The sequence below is a fragment of the Delphinapterus leucas genome, chromosome 13, assembly GCF_059928025.1.
Source record: "Delphinapterus leucas isolate spDelLeu-1000000601 "Yukka" chromosome 13, BTC_Dleu_Yukka2, whole genome shotgun sequence".
NCBI classification, from domain to species: Eukaryota; Metazoa; Chordata; class Mammalia; order Artiodactyla; family Monodontidae; genus Delphinapterus; species Delphinapterus leucas.
Genome location: NC_143141.1, coordinates 74,413,820 through 74,431,292, shown reverse-complemented (window position 1 = coordinate 74,431,292; position 17,473 = coordinate 74,413,820). Strand labels below are relative to the sequence as shown.

General features: G+C 38.6%; 1 protein-coding gene across 3 annotated transcripts in view; it reads right to left on the bottom strand.

Annotated features, from left to right (window-relative positions):
* ASXL2 (ASXL transcriptional regulator 2) overlaps positions 1-17,473 on the bottom strand; it is a 129,644-nt gene that overhangs the window by 97,377 nt on the left and 14,794 nt on the right. The window contains exon 2 of one of the 3 annotated variants that reach the window (XM_089923385.1): positions 11,880-12,131. The exons of the other annotated variants lie outside the window; for them this stretch is intronic. The gene's annotated coding sequence lies outside the window, so the exon portion shown is untranslated. The remainder of the gene's footprint in view (positions 1-11,879; positions 12,132-17,473) is intronic. 3 annotated transcript variants of the gene reach the window in all.

Here is a 17,473-nt window from a genome sequence, read left to right as displayed (position 1 = left end):
TTAGCTTCTGTGACACCAGACTCTCCTTGTTTCCCTCCTACCTCTCCACCAGCAATTCTTCATTCTCCACAATCTCTGAATGTTGATCCTTCTCAAGATTCTCTTCTTGTCTCAATTTCTACTCTCCTTGGGCATTTTCATCCTTCCATGGTTTCCAAAAATAAATATGCTCCTACAGCAGAATTCCATACACCTCAGTAGTGCTTATCACACTGTATTTATTATAATTGCATTTTAAATCATCTGTCTTGCCCACTGGTACATAAGCTGCGCGAGGACTGGGACCACCTGTCCTGTTCACCTAGCACCCCTTAGTGCCTATCACAGGATAGGTCTAAAACATGTGATGGTTGCCTGGTGGAATTAAGAACACAGGGAGCAACACTGCCTTTAGACAAGAGTAAAAATGCCTCTTTTTTAACAAAAAAGAAGGCTGAAAGGTGAGTGCAAAAGCAAATATGTTTGTAGATTCAGGGGCAGAAACTTGAATGTAAGAATAGACTGAGACTATTTAAATACATATCTATACAGAAAGGTAGCTACGGATATCCAGAGATTACAGAGGCTGGCTTTGTAAACTCAGGGGTATAGCTTTACCTAAAGGTCCTTCAATTCTGAACAGCTCTATCAAGTCATTCTGATCTGCTAGATTAGATTCTTTTCACCTGATTATCCAACAGTGTTATGCACACTCCCTGGTTCAAGCAAAAAAAAAAATTCTCAGCACCTAATTCTCCCAAAACTCTGAAGAATTAATAATAGTAACAGTTAATACTAATCTAGAATTTAAGTGCCAGGTACTGTTCTAAGTACTTTACATATATTAGCTCATTTAATCTCTACAATAAATCTATGAGGTAGATAACCATTATGGCATTTTCTTCAGATGTGTTTACATATATTAGCTCATTTAATCTCTACAATAAATCTATGAGGTAGATAACCATTATGGCATTTTCTTCAGATGTGAAGACTGAGGCACAGAGAAAATAAGTAACTTGCCCAAGGTCACATCAGCTAATAAGTGATGGAAGGCAAGCTTCTTTGCTTCTAAGCATCAAGCTATACTGCCTCTCAATCAGTTATACATCCATACTACTCCTAAAATTAACTCTTACTGTAACAAACATTTACTAAGTGCTTCATAAGTGCCAAAAACTGGAGATACAAAGATGAATAAGAAACAAGCCCTGCAGTTCACAACTAGGGTAGAGGGCAAGTAGGGGAAGGGAAAAATGGACAACTGTAATATGAGAGAAGAAATACTGAAAAGATACATAAAGAAACAAAGGTAAAGAAGATTTAACTCTTCCTATTATGCAATATTTCAAATACAGAGGAAACTTACAAAATAATAAAACACTTATGTATCAACTAACAAGCTTTGTCAAATCCACAAACGGAAATGAGTAGAAATTAGGTGGTGGTTAACGGGTGTATACACTTGTCAGGAAGAAGTCAGCTGTATGCTTAAAATGCATGTATTGTATTACACGGAAATTATACCTCAATAAAGGTGGCATATACCTCAATAAGCTGATATTTAAAGAAATTAAAACAAAATGTATGAATAGTGAAAAATTTACCACACTCCCTGAAATTCAAGAGAAGCACAAATTAAGGGGAAAAAAAACTGAAAATGGGTTAGGATGGAAGTTATGATTTGTATTAAACTCAACTTACTCATATCTGAGAATCAGACTGTTTTAATACCTTAAATGATCAAAACAACAGAGGCAGTGAAGAGAGTTGGGAGCTGGTAGGTAGGGGAAGTGAGGAGAAGAAAGAATATAAGTTCTCTGCTTGCTAAATAAATAAATCCTTAGGGTAAAAGATAGCGCATCCATTGTATCCAACAAACAAAAATAAAAATGGGATGCCAAGAAATGGTGGAAAATATACAGCAAGTCCTTGCTTTTAGAGAAGTTAGTATTCTAGTAGTAGAAACAGATGATAAATATGTAAGCAGGGCTTCCCTGGTGGCACAGTGGTTGCGTGTCTGCCTGCCGATGCAGGGGACATGGGTTCGTGCCCCGGGCTGGGAAGATCCCACATGCCCCGGAGCGGCTGGGCCCATGAGCCATGGCCGCTGGGCCTGCGCATCTGGAGCCTGTGCTCCTCAACGGGAGAGGCCACAACAGTGAGAGGCCGGCATACCGCAAAAAAAAATATATATATATATATGTAAGCAAAAATTTTTTTTTTCTGATAGTGATAAGTACAATAAACAAAATAAAACAGGGTGACAAGTTTGACAGTGAATGGGAAGAGAGAGGGTTCAACTGAGTGGTCAGGCTCAATGACCATGCAACATTTAAGCTGAGAACTGACTGACAAGTTGCCAGGCATGGGAATATTTAATATCTATTTGATTAGTTTAGCTCAAAGAAGTTTTAGTTTATATAGTCACATGGAAGATAAAATTCAAACCTAATAATAAGTATTTCATCAGGGTGGTTTCACTTACAAAACAAATGAACAAAAACCAGGTAACATGTTAAAAAAAAAAAAGGCATAAAGTAAAATGTTTCATTCCCCTCAACTTCCATCCCTTCCCATTCTCCCCTAGCTCCTCCCCCATGTCCCATCTCCCTCCCATTCTCGCCCATCCCCTCCTCAGACACTTATTAGTTTCCTGTATATCCTTCTAGCATTAAAGCAATCATAAACAAACACAAATATATTTTTTCTCACTTTTGCAAACAAAAGGCAGCAAGGCATATACAATATTCCAATACATGACCTTTTTCATTTAATACATCTTAGAGGTCTTTATGTTTATATAAAAAGCTTTTTTTTACAGCTGCATAATATTCCATTATATGAAAATACCACAATTTATTCAACCAGTCTTCTCATGATGGACTGGGGGGCTGCTTCCCTTCTTCTGTATAGTATACAGCAGAAACAATTGGTACCCTGTATCACAACTCCTCAGCCCACGGATGAACTCAGCCTCAGCTGCTGTAGGCAATTCCCACTTAAACTCACAGTGTCCAACTCATGCTGATAGTAGCCTATCTCAAGGTTCCATAAGTCTCTCCACTTTCCTGCCTCAGGAACTTCTCCTATACCAAGGGAGCCCAAAAAGCAACAGGGCAGTCCAGAAGGGCAAGAGAGTTAGCAATCTTACTGCAGTTAGCAACTTTAAACCAACTGCTGGGGAAAGTGGAGTTGCTATTGAATAAATGTTCCAGATCCTATCTTAAACCACCCCGTACATGTACAATAAGCCCACAAAGGAAGAAGTCATGGTGACAAGGACAAAGGCTATGCATGAGCCCATCAGCATAGCCTTCTTCTCTCAAAACTGACACAGCTTAGCTACTGTTGCTGCTGAGTGTCCACAACTTGTCATCAGCAAAGGCAAACTCTGAGCCCCCTATTTGTTACAATCCCTCAAAGAGATGAGCTAAGCATTTGGATGGCAAGTTGAGTACACTGGACCTCCTCCACCCTGAAGCGGCAGCAGTTTGTCCTTACTGGCACTGACAACCATTCTGATAAGTTTGCCTTCCCTGCCTTCAGTGCCTCAGCCAGCACCACTAGCCAAACGTACCTAGTTTACGAACATGGGGCAAACACTGCCTCAGACCAAGTGACTCTTTTCTTTACAATGAACAAAATTTAACAATGGGCAGTGAGCACTGATCTCACCATACACGATATCACCAAGAAGCAGTAAGCCTGAGAGGACACTGGAATGGCCTCCAAAATACAGTAAATGCATCCTAAAGGTGCAGTACAGAGGTGTGAATAGAAATAGGATTGGTTCCTATAACCCTAGTGAGCAAATAAAAGAATTCGTTTCCCATTCCTGCAACTTTAGGCTCTGCTAGAATTAGACATCTTTATTCCCATGGGGAAACATTTTTAATCAGAGGGCTTTTAATCTGAATCTGAAGTTAACAACTCTTGGTCACTTTGGGCTCCTCATGCTGATGGACCAGGAGGCAAAAAAAAGGAGTTACTATAATGTTGGGATAACTAACCGTACTAGTTAGGTGGTTCTCAGCACTTCCAAGCCTGGTAATAACAGGCAACAGCAGCATAAGGCAAAGGCATGAATAAGGGAAAGGCAAACAGGGGCTCAGTCCCTTCAGGAACGATCGTCTGGGTCACCCTACCAGGCAAGCAACCTAGATTAGATGAAGTCTGGCCAAGGGTGAAGGAAATCTAGAATACATGGAATTGGAGGGAAATGATGAACCTATGGCCTTGGAACCAGGCACTGTAGCAGACTATAGCTTATTCCATTAAACGTCCTGTATTAAGTCATTTTTAGAGACTGCTGCCAGCCTCTACCTTGAGAAGTTGGTAACAAGAGTCCGTTTAATATGGAGCACTAGCTGTGTAAGAAATAAACCATAACAGAGTCTTCCAGTGTCCTGCAACACTCACACTGCCAACGTCCCACCTCTCCACATGCTGCTCTCTGTACCTGACATAACTCTCTGCTCCTTTCTATATCTGAAAGTTTATCTGTCATCTAACAAAACAGCAAAAATTTTCAAAACTGGTGATATTCAATCCTTCGAGGGTTGAGTAAGACGGGCCCTTACACACTACACAGCTGGGAAAGTAAACTAACACAACTTTCTGGAAAGCAATTTAGTGAACATGTAACTTGAAGGGTCTTTCAAAGAGTGACATCCTCTTACCCAGCAACTTTTCTTCTAGCAATCTACAAAAGCAAAATAACAGAAATACACAAGAGAGCGAGGCACAAAGGTGAGCACTGTAGTACTATTTCTAACAGTTGTAAAAGTAAACAACCTAAATTCCCAATGTTAAGATAATAAAGTAAATCAACTTAACTCCCCTCATAAAGAGATCTGTAGTTCAAGAGCAAAGCAGAAACCACAAGCCTTTTTATCTTTATGGCCCTCCAGTTAGACAACACCTGAAACATAAGAGGAACCCAATAAATTATTTCTAAATTGAAAACAATGATATATTATGTTGTCATTAAAGATATCTGTAAGCAGAGTTTTCAGTGATGAGGAAACGCCTATGATATGCAAAACTGATTACACAATTAAGATTTCAGTTAAGAAAAAAACACAAGGACTAGAAATAAATGTCAAAATGCTGATGGTACTACCTTAGATCAGAGTTATTAACTTACAGTCTAGGCCCATAGGATACACAGCTGGCTTCAGGATTCCATGAACTCCTTTAGAGTTATGTACGGTATTTAGTGTCTGTATCTTTCTCTGGAGAGAAGATTCACAGCTTTCATTAAATTCCAAAAGGAACTTTGACCCTGAAATGACTAAGGATATGCCTCTATGTGATAGAATTAATTTTAAGATAATTTTTTCCTGCTTCTTTACACTTTTGTTTTTAAACTTTCCACAAGGCACATTACTAGCCAGATAATCAAGGGGAAAGAAAAGGGGAAATTAGTTTAAAGTGTCCATAGTTCACAAAAATAAACAATCCCTAACAAAAAAATTAAAAGACCTGCATATTGAGACATTTCCTTAAAACATTTCTATCAGCTCAAAACATGTAATTTTCCTTTGCTTATATACATTTCTAACGTGCCCAACTCTTGTCCACATTGGAGGATCAAGACTTCATACAGGGTTCAGCCAACAAAGGAGAAGGAATAGGAGGAGGAAACCAAGGCTGGTAGTAGAACTCTATAAATACAACGTGTTACTGCTACAAAAGAATTTCAATCGAAGGATTCTATGTCTAAGCTAAAAAGTAGGTTCCAAATTCTAGGGTTATTAGGCCATCCCTGAAAAATTTTTCCAATAAAATGAAGTGGGCTACACCATTCACTAAAAAATGGAATTGGGATAGCAATCATAGATCCTAATTAAAGTTAGGGTGCATCTCTTATCCCAACTTTCTATCTACTACAATTCTCATTTATGATTACAAGACAGAAATAGGAGTATATGAATAATAAAAGCAGTAAGCGTGATTTCAAAGATATACTGAACTTTAAACTCTTCAAAAAAGTCTACTTTTTCTCCCAATCACTAATGGAATTGTTAGGAAAACTGCCTATTAGGACACCTCAATAATTACAAAACCCACAAAGTGTTCAAACATGTTCTGATTCTTATGCAATAAAATCATAAATTACAAAAGCTAAAATAAGGGAATTCCCTGGCAGTCCAGCGCTTTCACTGCCAGGGCCCAGGTTCAATCCCTGGTGGGAGAACTAAAATCCCACAAGCCTCACAGTGCAGCCCCAAAAAACAAAACAAAACAAAAACCCCACTAAAGTCATTAAAATTGTTTTTAATCCCTATGCCAAAAAAATCTTGGACCAAGAAGGAAAGCACAACTCTAATACCTAGACCAAAGAAGTAAATGAAAGGTATAATTATGAAAAAGGAAGCAATTTATTATATGTAAATGTATTTCACTTATTCTCTTAAACTACTTGATTTTTTTTACCATATTTGATTTCAACAAATATCTGAACATATTCTATACTTCCATCACCTAAAAGTCATCTACAACATCCAAATTTATACTCTACTCTCCTCAACATACTATTTTCACTGGATTAAGTTTAATCCAATTCCACTGTCTTTCAAAAATGATTCTCATGTACACCTTTGGTAATGTACCTATCCTCAGTTAATATGCCCTTTTCTCCCCAGACCCATAAAATACTTAACCTTTCTCATGGGTGCAGACCCCTTTGAAAGTCTGATGAGAGCTATGAAGACTCTTCTCAGAAAAAAAAATATAATTTTTATGGTTAGTTTTTGCGAGTCCACAGACCCCATGAAGACTAAGGTAGATTTGTGTTTTTAGCAACTTACCTACCATTCAACATTCTTCTGGTAAAAGACCCTGGTTTTCTTTTGCATATTCACCCCCTCCTCCATTCTCAATCTGTATGGTGGGAGCCAAGATTAACAATAAAGCGTGAAACCAACCTCTTGACCACAGTTAACAGGTTTAGAAATGGGGACAACACTCAAATTAAGGCTAAAGGAGCAGAATAACAGGTAAAAGACATTTTTTTTTTGCCCCAGCAACTACTGGACTTAAACTTGAATAGTGTGAGACTGAAGCTAACAGCTTTCTAACACCCCCAAGACAAACAGAGAGAGAGAGAGGGAAAGAGAGAGAGAGAAACAAAATCTTGACAATGCAATTATTTAAAGACTGAATGCAAGCATACCTGAAGCTCTTCCTCCATATTTTTCAGAAATAAACCAATAAATTCCCTTTTCTTCCTTCTACTACTTTGGGATAGGTTTTCTACCACTTTCAAAACAGTCCTGAGACAGAACTCATTCCTAGATCAAGACTAGGAACTCCTGAAGTAAATGACAAATCTATATTCTGAATCCATACACATGGGTTCATAACAGTAAAGCAAATTATGGTGAACACTGGCAATGATTAGCCTACTACTCACAAAAAGCTTTTAACCATACTATAGCGAACAACAACAACAACAAAAATTTCACATGATATTTTTCATTTAAGCTTTGTAAACTACAGAACTATGTGACAAAATATTCCCAGAAACTAGCCAAAGCATCGCCTTGAAGCTACCAAGACAAGGCAATTGTCTTACAATTGTAGAGTTTCCCAAATGTCGAACAGAATCTGGAGTTCTACATCCTTGCTCAAAAGAACCAAGCTCAGGGGCTTCCCTGGTGGCACAGTGGTTGAGAGTCCGCCTGCCGATGCAGGGGACACGGGTTCGTGCCCTGGTGCAGGAAGATCCCACATGCCGCGGAGCGGCTGGGCCCGTGAGCCATGGCCGCTGAGCCTGCGCGTCCGGAGCCTGTGCTCCGCAACGAGAGAGGCCACAACAGTGAGAGGCCCGCGTACCGCCAAAATTAAAAAAAAAACGAACCAAGCTCAGATAAAAATCTCTCCTCATCCATGAAGTCTGCTAGCATTTCAATGACACTCTTCCTTCTCAATTACCTTAGGTACTTAAAAAGGGTAATTTCAGCAATTTATTTTATATACGTATATGTATGTGTGTGTATACATATATAAATCATTCCTAGTTATTTTAGTCTCTTACTCTTGTCTACACATAGTGAAATGCACTTATTCAGAGACAAAACAGTCAAGGTTTTATTTAAAAGAGAACTAGAGGGCTTCCCTGGTGGCGCAGTGGTTAAGAATCCACCTGCCAATGAAGGGGCACAGGTTCGAGCCCTGGTCCAGAAAGATCCCACATGCCGCGGAACAACTAAGCCCGTGTGCCACAACTACTGAGCCTGCGCTCTAAAGCCCATGAGCCACAACTACTGAGCCCACGTGCCACAACTACTGAGCCCACGTGCCACAACTACTGAAACCCACATGCCTAGAGCCCGTGCTCTGCAACAAGAGACGCCACCGCAATGAGAAGCCCTCGCGCTACAATGAAGAGTAGTCCCCGCTCACCGCACCTAGAGAAAGCCTGCATGCAGCAACGAAGACCCAACACAACCAAAAATAAAATAAATAAAAAATGCATGCACCCCAATGTTCATAGCAGCACTATTTACAATAGCCAGGACATGGAAGCAATCTAAATGTACATCAACAGAGGAATGGATAAAGAAGATGTGGTACATGTATACAATGGAATATTACTCAGCCATAAAAAGGAACGAAATTGGGTCATTTGTAGAGATGTGGATGGACTTAGAGAGTGTCACACAAAGTGAAGTCAGAGAGAGAAAAGCAAGCATCATATAATAACGCATATATGTGGAATCTAGAAAAATGGTATAGATGATCTTATATGCAAAGCAGAAATGGAGACACAGACATAGAGAACAAATGCGCGGCTACCGAGGGGAAAAGGGTGGGAGGAATTGGGAGACTGGGACTGACACACAGACATTATTGATACTATGTATAAAATAGACAACTGATGGGAACATACTGTGTAGCACAGAGAACTCTAACTAATGCACTGTAGTAACCTAAATGGGAGGGAAGTCCAAAAGGGAGGGGATATATGTATGTATATGGCTGATTCATTTTGCTGTGTAGTGCAGACTAACACAACATTGTAAAGCAACCATACTCTAATAAAAATTAATAAAAGAAAAAAGAAAAAAAAATGGGCAAAGGATTGAGTAAGACATTTCTCCAAGGAAGATACACTAATGGTCAAGAATCATATAAAAATAATCACTAATCATTAGGGAAATGCAAATCAAAACCACAATAAGATGTCGTCACACCCACTAAGATGGCTGCTATTAAAAAAAAAAAAACACGAAACAGGAAATAACAACTACTGGCAGGGATGTAGAGAAACTGGAACCCTGTGCATTGCTGATGGGAATGTAAAATGGTGCAGCTGCTATGGAAAATAGTTTGGTGGTTCCTCTCAAAAAATTAAAAATAGAATTATTATATGATCTAGCAATATCACTTCGGGTTATATATCTGAAACAATCAAAAGCAGGATCTCAAAGATATCTGTGTACACTCATGTTCACAGCAGTATTATTAAATAGCCAAAAGGCAGAAACAAACCAACTGTCCATTGACAGATGAATCAATTATAAAATGTAGTATATACCTATGATGAAATTATTCAGCCTTAAAATGGAAATTCTGATACATGATACAACATGGATGAACCCTGAGGACATTACACTAAATGAAATAAGTCAGTCATAAAAAGACAAACATTGCATGATTTCACTTATATAAGGTAAGATATTCAAAGAAACTGGAAGTAGAATAGTGGCTGTCAGGAACTGTGGGAAGGGGGGGTTGGGAAGTTCTTTAATGGGAGAGTTTCAGTTTTGCAAGATGAAAAGTTCTAGAGTTTATGCAAAACTATGTGCATATACTTAACACTGTACACTTTAAAATGATCAAAATGGTAAATTTTATGTTATGTGTATTATACCACAATTTTTTTTAAAGAGCAATGTGGATAGATAATAAATGTTAGTGGTAGAATCCCCAGGTGGTGGTATATGGTGGGTATTCTCTGTAAAATTCATTCAAATTTGTTGTGTTTTAATTTTTTCATAATGAAATACTATGAGGAAAAAGAACAATGTAGCACTCTATGTGCAGATATGCAAAGACATTCAGACATTATTAAGTGAGAAAAGCAAGTTGCAGAATTATAGATACCATTTGACTCCTCAATTTGGGGGGGGAGGTGTTATACATATGTGAAGAAACTTTCTAGCCATTTATCTTAGAAACCATTATCAGTGTTTTCCACTGGAAAGAGAGTTGGAGAGGTAAAAGTCTTTATACCCTTAAGTACTGGGGATTTTTGCCACACACACCCATTACTTGTATACATATACATTTATACAGCCCTATAAATGTCAACCCTTCTGTAATTTGTTTTAATGTACGGTATGAAGCAGGGATATAAGTTTTTTTCTCAAGATGATTAGATTTCAACATTACCTATTTACTGAATTCTTAGATATACCCGACTGCCTTGGGGCTTTCACATCTATTCTATTCACCAGTCTTTTCTAGTTCCACATCATTGCCATCTTGCTTTAATCACTGTATCTTTGCTATACATGTTAATCTCTAGTAATATAATTTATGCCTCACTACACTTCTTTAAAAAAATATATTCTAGGGCTTCCCTGGTGGCGCAGTGGTTGAGAGTCCGTCCACCTGCCGATGCAGGGGACATGGGTTCGTGCCCCGGTCCGGGAAGATCCCACATGCCGCAGAGCGGCTGGGCCCATGAGCCATGGCCACTGAGTCTGCACGTCCGGAGCCTGTGCTCTGCAATGGGAGAGGCCACAACAGTGAGAGGCCCGCATACTGCAAAAAAATACATATATATATATATATATATATATATATATGTGTGTCTGTGTATATATATTCTAACCCAAATGAACTTTTGATTTGTTTTGTCAGAGTGGAATTGCTTTAACTTTATAAATTTACTTGACAAGAACTAAAATCTTCATCATAATGATTCTTCCAATCCAGGTGCACGCTGGCTCTCTTCAATTTTTCCATCCTTTCCCAGAATTTTTATTTTCTTCACCTAGACTCTGTATATTTCTTATTCAACATATTACTAAATATATTTTTCATAATATTTTTGTTAATTATTGGTATATAGGAACTCTATTTATATGTTTACTTAACAATCACCTTTCAGAACTCTTATGTAAATCTCTAACAGATTTTTAGTTGATTCTTTTGGGATTTCTAAATAAGCAATCATAATATCTGCAAACAGCAATACTTTTTTTCTTCCTTACACCTCATTTATTTTTCGTGCCTAACTACACTGGCTACAACTTCTAAAACAATGCTAAATAAAAGTAGTGATAGCAAGTTTTCTTGTCGTAGTTCTAATTTTTCCACTGTTTGTCTCTAGTGTTTCACCACCATTATCATGCTGGCTGTTAGGCTAAAACAGTCTTTATGTTATAAAAGCATCTTTCTGCCCAAACTCAAAAAAAAAAAAAAGTGGTCAGGTAATGGAAGTTTTGTTGTGTCATATTATTTTTTTTTTAAAAAAGGGCAATATGCTGAGTTTATTTCCACTATTCCCAAGACTACTATTTTAGGAGGAAAATAAATTTAAGTAAACCAAACACAGAGTCAATTATATCTAAGTCACCCATATAGAGAAAGAAATTCTACTTAAGCTTACCTGCCTGGGTATGTATGTGTTTTAACACTTCCTTTTAATTGAAAGGTTTTAAACAGATATTGAATTTAAATAACTGCTTTTTTGACATGTGAGATAATCATATAGCTCATACCTGTTAGGTAACACTAGGTGCTATAACCAAATCCCAAAATTTCATTAGCTTAACGCAAGTTATTATTCAGTTATAAACAGTTATTCATCTGTGAACTAAATTATTAACAGTTCAGTGCAGCTGGTTTCTATTCAGTAGGCACACCCTGCTCTTAAATACCTTGACCCAGAAGTGACACACATTATTTATGCTGACATTTCACTTTAAAAATAGTCACTTGGCGGGGCTTCCCTGGTGGCGCAGTGGTTGGGAGTCTGCCTGCCGATGCAGGGGACACAGGTTCGTGCCCCGGTCTGGGAGGATCCCACATGCCGCGGAGCGGCTGGGCCCGTGAGCCGTGGCCACTGGGCCTGCACGTCCGGAGCCTGTGCTCCGCAGCGGGAGAGGCTACAACAGCGAGAGGCCAGCGTACTGCCAAAAAAAAAAAAAAAATTCACTTGGCACCACCTACATACAAGGGAGTCTAGAAAATAAAATCCTTGCCTAGGGAGCTGGGCAAGTACCCATCTTTGCATATAGTTTCTCATTTTTGACAGCTCTACATATAGTTTTCTCATTTTTGACCTAATAATTTGATGATAATTTCCTAAAAACAAAGGAGCTTTGCGTTCCTGGAATAATTAATTCTCATTAATCGTGGTGTTGTTTTATTATATTGCTGTATTTACAATTTACATACACAAGTGCTTAGTAAAATTAGCCCGTTTTCCTTTTTTTGTCCTATTTGTTATCATGTTTTGATTTGAGTTAGCTAGCATTACTTCTGCTATATATGTGGTAGGTGTTCAATACTTTAACAGTAAAACCGCTATCCCGTCAGAAGGGAAGTCAGACACAATTTCAACAATACTTGATCCAACAGACATATAGATCCTAGTTGCTGTAATACAGACAGAAGTAATTTACTGTAGAAATACAGCATAAAGAACACTGAACAAACCAGGAAGCTAATATATTCTGAATAATGGCTGTGTTAAAACTTAATATAAAAATGTCATAATTTTCCGAAAGCCTCTGAAGGACTTTACAAATTTTTTTGTTGAAACCTTGGCTATTCCCTGCAACAGAGAAGGATGATACCCCATGGAAACTACCTTCCACAGGCCAGTGCCAATCCAGAATCATTCCAGAAGTCCTTGAGTCATCTAGGCAGGACATTCAGTATGAGAGGAGCTGGAAAGTAAATTGTAACAAGAAGATAGGAAAATCTACCAAGAATTCTAGGCAACAGTCTAGCCCTAGCAATAAACACGTTGCCTCCCTGATTTCATTGCCTACATCTCTCTTCCTCAATCACATTACTTTAGCTACGCTGGCCTCCTCACAGTTCCTAGACCAAGACAGGCACACTCCTGCCTCAGTCTTTACACTGACTGCTCCCTCTGTGTAGAATGCTCTTTCCCTGAGTATCTGCAAAGTTTGCTCCTTCACCTCCTTCAAATCTTTGGTCAAAAGTCAGCTTCTCAGTGAGGCCTTGCCTGAATACCCAATCAAAATTGCAAACTACTCCAAACTCGCCCAGCATTCCCCAGCCATCTTGCTTAATTTTTTTCCCATAGCACTTACCTCTAACAAAACATATAATTTATTTATTTATCATGTTGTCTGTCTTCCACCCCCATCCACAAATTAAGTTCCATACAGACAGGGATCTTTTCTTTTCTCCTGTTTTGTTCACTGCTACATCCACATGCCTGGCATATAGTAAGTCCTCAATAAACATTTAACTAAATTAAATGTTCCATGTATTAAATCTCCAATGATATAACATTGAGATTTGGTGTTTGCAAATTGATCCTATCCTAAGCCAACCTAAGACACTCACCAAAGAACCACTCCTTCCATTAGCTTACAAAGCTAAGAACCTGATTTTTTTTTAATTGACAATATTTATAACAATACTATGTCCCTTGGTCTCTATATGGAGAAAGTCAGAAAAGGTTTCAGAAGAAAATGTTATCTCCACCCCACCCCAGTGTACATTAGTTTGGAGCCTTCCTTCACTTTACAGCAGCCATGTCTTCTTCATCTCCATTTTGTCTACCTTTCAAAGGAAATTTTAAAACAAACAAAAAAAACTTCATGTTACAAAGGGAGGTTGGTAAAGGGAGGGTGCGGTGACAAAGTAAACAGAGGGAGAAATCCAAATTTTATAGGGAAAACTTCAGGTTAATATGTATACGTTTAAGTACTTATATTTTAAACTTTTCTAGCCATGTAAGGCAATATTATTCTATTACAGATGAACTTCCCAGCTATCTCTCTATAACTTCTACACAAAAAATGTTAGCTTTAAAATGTATCCACTATGGGGCAAAACTAATCTCACGTACTGCTGGTGGCATTATAAATTAGTACAACCCTTAAATAAAGCAGTATACCACATAGCAAATTACAAGTAACTGTATTTCTAATCTTTCCACAGGAAATACTCCAAAATATAGGATGGGTTCCAATTCCAGGTAAGATGACCCTGGAATAAAGCATATTCCACCCTATCACTCCCAAAGAATGTAGCTATAAAACCTGAATGGAGCAGCTAAGGATTCTGCAAAGTAAATGGTTTCATCTCAAGATCACTAGAGCATTCACCAAGAATGAGAACATTCTGGGTCATAAAACACACTTCAATAAATTTAAAAGAATAGAAATCGTGCCATGACTGCTCCCAGGCCACAGTGGAATTAAACTAGAAATCAGTAACAGAAAGATACCTGGAAAAATCCCAAACTATATGGACATTAAACAACACACTTCTAAATAACATATGAGTTAAAGAAGAAGTCTCAAGAGAAGTTTTAAAATATCATAACTAAATGAAAATACAACTTACCAAAATTTGTGAGATACAGGAAAGGCAGGGCATAGGAAGAGATTTACAGCATTGAATTCATATTAGAAAAGAAAAAGATCTAAATTCAATAATCTAAGCTTCCATCTTAGGAAACTAGAAAAAGAGGAGCAAATTAAATCCAAAGTAAGCAGAAGAAAGAAATAATAAAAATTAGAGCAGAAACGTGAAGCTGAAAACAGGAAACCATAGAGAAAAATCAACAAAGCTAAAAGCTGGTTCTCTGAAAAGTTATATATAGTCAGTAAGCCTAAAGCTTTAAAATAAAAAAAAGGAAGAAAAATTACTAGTATCAGAAGTGAAAGAGAGGACATCACTGCAGACCCCATGTGCAGTAAAAGAATAATAAAGGAATATTATGCCCACAAATCTGACAACCTAGATAAAACGGACCAATTCCCTGAAAGACATAATCTGTCAAAACTTGACAAGAAGAAACAGACAATCTAAAAAAATCAATGATTAATTAATAATCCTTCAAAATAGGCTAAGGTAGATTCACTGGTGAATTCTACCAAACATTATAAGGCAGAAATTATACCAATTCTCTACAATTTTTTTTCCAGAAGAACCCGAGGGAATACTTTCTAACTCACTCTGAGGCCAACAATACCCTAATATCAAAACCAGACAAAGACATTATAAAAAAAGAAAACTGCAGACCAATTATCTCTTGTTAACACTGATGCAAAAATCCTCAACAAAATACATATTAGTAAATCAAATCTAACAAAGTATGTATGTATGTTTTATTCATTCATTCATTCATTTATAGCTGCGTTGGGTCTCCACTGCTGCACGCGGGCTTTCTCTAGTTGCGGAGAACAGGGGCTACTCTTTGTTGCAGTGCGAGGGCTTCTCATTGCAGTGGCTTCTCTTGTTGTGGAGCACGGGCTCTAGGTGCACAGGCTCTAGGGCTCATGGGCTCAGTAGTCATGGCTCACGGGCTCTAGAGCACAGGCTCAGTAGTTGTGGCTCGCAGGCTTAGTTGCTCCACAGCATGTGGGATCTTCCTGGCCCAGGGCTCGAACCCGTGTCCCCTGCATTGGCAGGAGGATTCTTAACCACTGGGCCACCATGGAAGTCCCAACAAAGTATTAATAAATAGTAGCAGGCAGATTGAGGAACACCTGAATGCAAAGTACCTCCAAACTGGCAATGATGTTAGCAATTTTTTCCCTCCAGTATCTCAATCCGAACTCAACACAGCCCAAAACCTGGAAATGGGCATCAGTGTGGAAAGAGTGTGTTCCATGAGGACAGGTGTCTCAAAATGCTCAGAGACAGAACAGAAACTTCCTCATTTTCTTTCTTTCTTCTATTTTTAATTTTCCCTGTTCTCTTGTACCTCAAACCCCAAGTAATCCTGTGGCAACAACAGCAACGGAGAAAGCAGATGCCCATAACTCTGAAGGAGGGAAATCTTCCCCTCCAATCAAAGGAACTATGCTCTTTTTCCCTCTCACGTCTCCTGCTGCTTGGCCTGATGGAGGCATAGTTGTAGGAAGTACACAGAGGAGTGGGATAAAAGAAAGCTCCAAATTTCTGGCCAAATAAATGAAAAAGGGGAGGCCCCAGGGAATCTGAAAATAGTGGGAAGACTGCAGAAAAAAGAACTCAGGAAAGTGATCCCTTAAAGTTGCTTATGAACTCCTTGGCTAACACCTGAGCTGTGGATACACGGATTGAACACTAAAAAGTACAGAAAGTCTTTGAGAACTGACTATGGGATAGATGAGGGATCAGCAAACTTTTTCTATAAAGGACCATATCGTAAATTTAAGGTTTTGTGGGCCCAACAGTCTCTGTTGCAACTGCTTAACTATGACTATTATAGTATGAAAGCACCCACAAAAAATACATAAACAAATGGGCATGGCTGCGTTCCAGTAAAATTTTATTTTTGAAAACAGGCAGTGGGCTGGATTTAGCCCACAGGCCATGGTTTCACAACCCATGGGCAAGACCACCACCCAAATCCCAGACAGTCCACTGATGGTACACACAGGGACAAATCCAAACATCACTAAAAAGGCTTTGAAAAGTTAACTGACATTGAAACAACAACCCACAGAACAGACAACCCACAGGTCAGAACCTGAGGCCTGAACCCAATTCAGTCAACTACTTGCTAAAACAAAACTATTAACATTCTCCACAGAACTTAAACAAGACCCAGAGTGTCAATTATACAATATTCAAAATGGCCGGAATACAATCTAAATTTGGTATACAAGGAAAATCTCAGCTTGCTTAGGAAAAGAAAATAAAGACACAATCAAAATAACACTGATATTGGAAAAGTTTCACAAAGACTTTAAAGCAGCTATTATATATGACTCAAATGAACTTACTTACAAAACAGACTCACAGACAGAAAACAAACTTATGGTTACCAAAGGGGAAAGGGGGTGAGGGAGGGATAAATTAGGAGTTTGGGAGTAGCAGATACAAACTACTATATGTAAAGTAGATAAAAAAACAAAGTCTTACTATACAGCACAGGGAACTATATTCAACATCCTGTAATAAACCATAATGGAAAAGAATATGAAAACGAATATATATAAATATAGGGCTTCCCTGGTGGCGCAGTGGTTAAGAATTCACCTGCCAATGCAGGGGACATGGGTTCGAGCCCTGGTCCAGGAAGATCCCACATACCACTGAGCAACTAAGCCCATGGACCACAACTACTGAGCCTGCACTCTAGAGCCCGTGAGCCACAACTACTGAAGCCCGTGCACCTAGAGCCCGTGCTCCACAACAAGAGAAGCCACCGCAATGAGAAGCCCGTGCACCGCAACAAAGAGTAGCCCTGGGTCGCCGCAACTAGGGAAAGCCCGCACGCGGCAACGAAGACCCAACGCAGCCAAAAATAATAAATAAAGTATATAAATAT